Raw genomic sequence first — 6,661 nt, forward strand, 5'->3', positions numbered from 1 at the left:
CTATATCTGAGAAAGTAAGATAAGAATCAAAGAGTAGAAACTAACTTCCTTAGTGTCTAAACCAAAAATGTTTTTTAATTTTACTTTAAAATTGATTCAAAAAATATAATAAAAATACAGGCTACTCTTATTGTTAACATTCAGTATAATCTCTCACTTACTAGTGTTATGAATTTGTAAATATGGGTAAGAGTACATTTTTTGGATGGAACGTTGCACTTTTAAAGAGAGTTGTGGTATAAACCTTCCAGAGGGAAGAACTGTGCTATAAATCTTTCTTCCAGGGAGAAGAATTTTAAAACCTCAGTTTAAATGGTGATCTGAAAACAAGTGAAAATGCCCTCTAGGCACAAAGGTAACCAAAAAGCTTTCACATGATTCCCCGTAGTAAGAAACAAACATTTTAAAGCCAATTACCTCTTGGTAGTTGGTAAAATGAGTCAGACGTTCTTTAATTGAAAAAAAAAAAACAAAAAAAAAAGGCGGGGGGAGAGAACAAACATGGTTGGCAGCTTATTACGTCCCAGGCAATTCTTTTTTTTAGTATGTTACATTTACCATCTCAGTGAAATGCACAGACTGCTGAGAAAATACAAGACGTTTAAGAGAAATCTGTATATTGGAATACTATGCATTTTTAATAGCCTCTTAAAATCACCACTAAACCCTTCACAATCATAGTACAGGGCTCTATCTGTTTTGTGCACAATCACATGCTTTGTAGCAGGTGCTTAAGTCCTTTGCAAGTGACAATAATTACTAAAGGAATTAATATTAAACCAGGTTAGCACATCACAGTGCAGTTTAATAACTCATACTGATAATCTGTATCCTGATTTGCCAAGGGAAGGTTAACTTTTAAATATAGTCTTGAAACAGAGCAGGGCCCTATGCGGTCCTCGCTGGTACAACTCCTTTCCGTGTTGCCTTTTCCTTGTTTGTACGAAAAAGGCTTCCTTCAGCCTCCTTGATCCTCCCTGAGCTCCAAAGAGTAGGTTCAAGCACTTGCTAATCAGAGAATGGCGGGAGTGCAGGGACAAGGGAGGAACAGTCAAGAAACAGTGCAGCCTTGGGGCAAAGTTCTGGTTCCTCCGCAATATGTATATTGAGTAAATGTTTCTCTGCTCCAAACTCCAATGTTTTGGTTTGTTTGGCCTCACAGTGTGTCAAACACATGAACTTTTGTTCCACAACAGTCTATTTCAAATTTCTTCTCCAATTAGTTCCTACGTAAATGGCTTCCATTCCCAAATTCCCAAGCAACTAGATTTCAAGGTACTGCTCATTTTTGTACCAAAAATCCATTTGTTGACAACATTGCTACAGTTAAGTATTAGATGTCAGAAAAGTAAATGAGAAGAATCCCATCCAATGATGAAATGACAGGGCAAAGAAATTTTTCAAAGATCAAAAATATACCAGATCCTTTGTTAGGTTAATTTAAATAAATTAGTTAGCCGTTATTTTTTCTTTGAGTCACAGAATGAGAGACAGAGTATAACTTTGATTTTATACGTGAGAACACTGTAACTCAAAAGCATGAATTGTCATACACTCAGCTCAGTGACAGGGTGTGACTTCAAGCCCAGGACCTATTCCAATTAACCACTTCGCACTTGTGTTAATCTGTTTCTCTACAATAGTATTCTCTTCTTTCCTGTTTTGTTTTTTTTTTTTAACCTTTGTAAATACTGTACATTTTGTTTGGATCCTGCGCACCATTCATTTCTCCTTCCAGTATCTATCAGAGAACTCAGCTTCAATATTAAGTTTCTCTTACATATTTGGTATTTTAAACCAAATACTATTTACCTATTTTATTCTTCAATATACATTTGTTAGCTTCCTGTGCTATAATTGTTTAATCATCCAAATGCTTCTCTTGCAGATTGTTGCTCTGTCTTGACTATAGTTAAAGAAACACTTTTATTTTCTTCTGTATTCTTTTTGTCTGTATCTCTGTGTTTCCTTTTATCCACTCTACTTCCTAATATAGGCATTTTACTGAGGAGAATTTTTCTTTTTTGAATAGATACTTTGGGAGACTCCCCAGTTTAGCCCAGATGCATAAAGAACTTGGAAGTCATCATTCCCATCCTAATGACAGGATAGAACTGAGAAAACTGAAAATCAATGACTTGTCAGACTCTTCAGAGAACTGAGGTGCAGAACAAACCACCACTGTTGTTACCAAACAATAGTTTGTGTGCCCGATGCACAGTGAGGCTGAACAAACGGAAACATCAGAGTTTGGAGCAGAGAAAGGTTTGCTGCAGGGCCCAGCAAGAACGAGTCCCTCACACCCCCAAACCCCAAAGTCTCCGATGGTTTTTGAGGAAGAAGTTTTTAAAGGCAAATTTGTCACAGGGCAGCAGGATGTGCGACTTTCTTCCGATTGGGTTGCTTGAGGTAACAGGGCAATGTGCCAGGAAATCTGTGCTCAGCCTGAAGGTGTCATCCTCCACCTGGGTGGGGGCCCTAATTCCAGCAGAAGAACTCAAGGATATTGTTATGTATATTCCTTGAGGAGGAACCAGGATCCTGCCCCAAGTCTGCACTATTGTTTCCTGACTGCTCCTCCCTTGCCTCTGCATCCTCTCCCTTCCGTCTGCATCCCCTCCCTTCCCTGATTAGCAACTGCTTGAATCTCCCCTTTGGAACTCAGGGAAGGTCAAGGAGGCTGAATGAAGCTTATTTCCTATGTGAACAAAAAATACTGCAAACCATGTCAGTAAACAAAGAAAGCTGAAGCCATCAAGTCATCAGTGGCTGCCGCCACCCCTCAGGGAAGACAAGCCTGCAGCCAGGCCTCTGCAGCCACTCACAATGGTGCACCCTGAGGGGACTCAGAATAAGAAAGGACAGGATACTGGCCCTAGACAGCTAGGTGCTTGTCAAAGGGATGAATTCAGTGAGCCCAAATGTTTTCTTCCTCCCATAGATAGAAAAGCACTAAATTCTTTAACTTGAGATGCCTGGTTTTCTTTAGATAACAAGTAATCTTTGATTGTTCCAACTACCTGGTCTTTGTTATAAAGCTCCTATATATCTTAGCTCCTCCCCTGCCTCTTCAGGGCAGTCCCTCAGAGCCATCTGAGAGGCTGTCATCCCGGTCTAGTCCTCCTGCCAAATAAAACATAACTCTCAACTTTTAGGCTGTGCGTTTATTTCAGTCGACACCTACAAATAAGAAAAGAGGGGCACAGAAAAGATCTGTGCCAGGGAGGACCCCAGAGGGTCTTGCTCTGTTCTACTGTGACATTTGAATGAGGGATACAAGCCCAGATAGTCACAGCTGAGGTCTGCTTCTCGGGGGAGAAGCCACTGATCCATGACTGGCAGGAACTTCTAAGTGGCAATTTTGATAAATTTCTGGACAATAAGTGTTGACTAGCTTGAAAGAGAGAAACTTCTGGGGCTACTGTGTAAAGGAAGCCTCAGGCACAAGGACTTGACTTGTGTAACACTGAGACAGGAGGGAAGGGGGCAGGTCACAGCCATTCAAGGAATGACACAGCAGTTAACACCAAAATGATGGGAGCTTCAACTCCCAGGAGACCTTAAGGGGTAAAATGGCCGGAGATTTGACTTCTGGTAGAACTTGAGCTTCATTATATGCTCATTGTAATATATGTGAATAACATGCCCATAGGCTCCATGACAGCTCCAAGGCTAACCATAAAAGGTCAAAGAGTGGGCAGTGGCCAAATTCCTGGGAATCCCAGCCCCTTCCCCAGGATAGTTGGAATGATCCTCCCACTTGTTAGCTAATGAAGCTACCGAACCCATAAAAACCAGCAAAACTGTGCCTCCTGGCTGCCTCTCTTGCTCCCTCATCTTTAGAGACGGCCCGCACTCTGTCTATGGAGTGCGTACTACTTAACTTGAGCACCCAACCCCCACACCTTGTGGCCTTTCTCTTGTCTTCTGAAACAGCCTGCACTCTATGCAGTATGCATCTCTCTAAATAAATCTGCCTTTACTCAACTGTGGCTCGCTCTTGAATTCTTTCCTGTGTGAAGCCAAGGACCCACACTTGGTGGGGCACATCCTGGGGGCTCAAGAGACCTAGGACATGGGCCTCCTCACACCCCACATTCTTTTTTCCTGTATCAACACTACTAGCCAGATTAATATAAAACCTCATACCACTGTGTTTCAGTTGCTATTACCCCATACATTATATTTGCCTTTAAACAAAAGCTTGCACAACAGATCAAAAGGACAGCAAACACAATGCTGAGAGACAAATTAAGCATCAGAACCAGACTCAGATAAGATGGACTTTGGAATTATCCTGCAGGAAATTTTTAAAGTAACAATGATTAATATTATGGTGCTAGTGGGAAAAAAGTAAGCATCACGTAAGAATAGATGGATGATGTAAGCAAAGAGATGAAAGTTTCAAGAAAAAAATCAGAGGCAAGTGCTATAAATTAATAGCCCCCACAGAAATAAGGGATTCCTTTGATGAGCTCATCAGTAGGGTGAGACTGAGAAAATGTGAAGGATGTGAATAGGACCTTCCCAAACTGAAATGCACAGAAAGAACAAAAAGAATGAATAAAGTAGAATATCTATAAACTGTGAGACAACTTCAAAAGGTGTTATAGACACACAACTGGAATGCGAATAAGCAGAAGAAAGAGACTGGAAGAGAAGAAATACCTGAAGTAATACTGGCTAAAAAAAATTCGATGTTAACAACAGATGGCCAACCATAGATCTAGGCAGTTCACAAGACACAAGCACTGTAAATCAATGATATTGGTAAAGGGCATCATATACCTTATACAGATCAATCACATTCATCCTTATGACGGGTTAAGTGGGAAGAGACATTCTGATTCCTAGTCAGAATATGAACCAGGGTTGTGATAGCAATTTTTTTTTAATTGAAGTACAGTTGATTTATAATGGTGTACTAGTTTCTGGTGTATAACAAAGTGATTCAGTTATACATATGTATTCTTTGTTTTTTTTTCATTATAATTTATTATAAGATATTGAATATAGTTCCCTGTGCTATACTGTAGTACCTTGTTGTTTATCTATTTTATATACAGTAGTTTGTATCTACTAATCTCAAACTCCTAATTTATCCCTCCCATATCCCTCCCCCCACCCCCAGGTAATTAGAAGTTTGTTTTGTATGTCTGTTAACCTGTTGCTGTTTTGCAAATAAATTCATTTGTATCATTTTTTAGATTCCACATATAAGTGATACCATATGACATTTGTCTTTCTCTGTCTGACTTACTTCACTTAATATGATAATCTCTAGGTCCATCCATGTTGCTGCAAATGGCATTACTTTATTCTTTTTTGTGGCTGAGTAGTATTCCATTGTATAAATATACCACAACTTCTTTATCCAGTCATGTGTTGATGGATATTTAGGTTGCTTCCATGTCTTAACTATTGTAAATAGTGCTGCTATGAGCCTTGGGGTGCATGTACTTTTTCAAATTAGAGTTTTCTCTGGATATATGCTCAGGGTTTGGATTGCTGGATCATATGGTGACTCTAATTTTAGTTAACAAACAATAAATGCTAGAGAGGGTGTGGAGAAAAGGGAACAGTCCTACACTATTGGTAAGAATGTAATTTGGTGCAGCTACTATGAAAAACAGTATGGAGATTCCTTGAAAAACTAGGAAATTTTTTTTTTTTTACATTTGGATCAACTCTAATTTGATCTAATTATAGGCCTTTTTTCATATGGTCAGCTAATATGAACAAAATAGTGTACAGTGACAATAATGAGAAACAGAAAAAAACAGATTAAACTTAGTTTTAATTACTACAACTCTTTAAAGACTAATAAAAATCAAAATAAATCTCCAATTAAGCCTTTCTACGTTGGCATGTGCTTTTTAATCTAAGTGGCATTGCTAAGAAGAGAAAGGGGAATCAATTGCTCTCAGTGCCATAGAAATCCAGGTAAAAATTTCCTTATTTTTAATTTCACCTATGGAAAATTTTAACAATTCCAACTTATTTTTCCTGTTAGCTAGTTATGTTGAAAGAAAACCAAGGAGAACGCATTTGAAACCCTTCTTGGGATGGTTAAACCATTGACCCTTGAACAATTTGGGGGTTAGGGGCAATGACCCTTCATACAGTCAAAAATCTGAGTATAACTTTACAGTTGGCCCTCCCCATCCAATGTTCCTCCACAAGCACGGTTTGTGTGGTACTACACTATTTACTATTGGCAAAATCCACGTGCAAGTGGACACATACAGTTCAAATCCATGTTGTTCAAAGGTCAACTGTACTTCTTTTTCTTTAGGACTTTATATCAGCTGATCCTTGTAGACGAAACACACAGAATCATTTCATGATTTAGATGAAAGACTTTATTTCACTCAAGTGAATATTTTCTTAAAAACTGCTTTATTCTGAGAACACATTAGGAAGAAGCATTAGGTGACTGTCCTCAAGAATTCCTGGTACTGTGTTAATAGCCATGGTAACATAAGAAAAAGATGAAACCCTTGTACTTTAGGAAATAGTATTTGAGGAATCATCTATTTTCTTCTTTATTTTAATTGTCTTGCTTTGCCCTAGGTGAAGCAAGTGCCAGCAATAATTTCCACCAATAGCAATTAGGAATAACAAAATGAAAGAAAAATTATGGATAATTGTCTAAAGTGGT

Source organism: Camelus dromedarius, chromosome 6 (genome assembly GCF_036321535.1).
Source record: "Camelus dromedarius isolate mCamDro1 chromosome 6, mCamDro1.pat, whole genome shotgun sequence".
Classification (NCBI taxonomy): Eukaryota; Metazoa; Chordata; class Mammalia; order Artiodactyla; family Camelidae; genus Camelus; species Camelus dromedarius.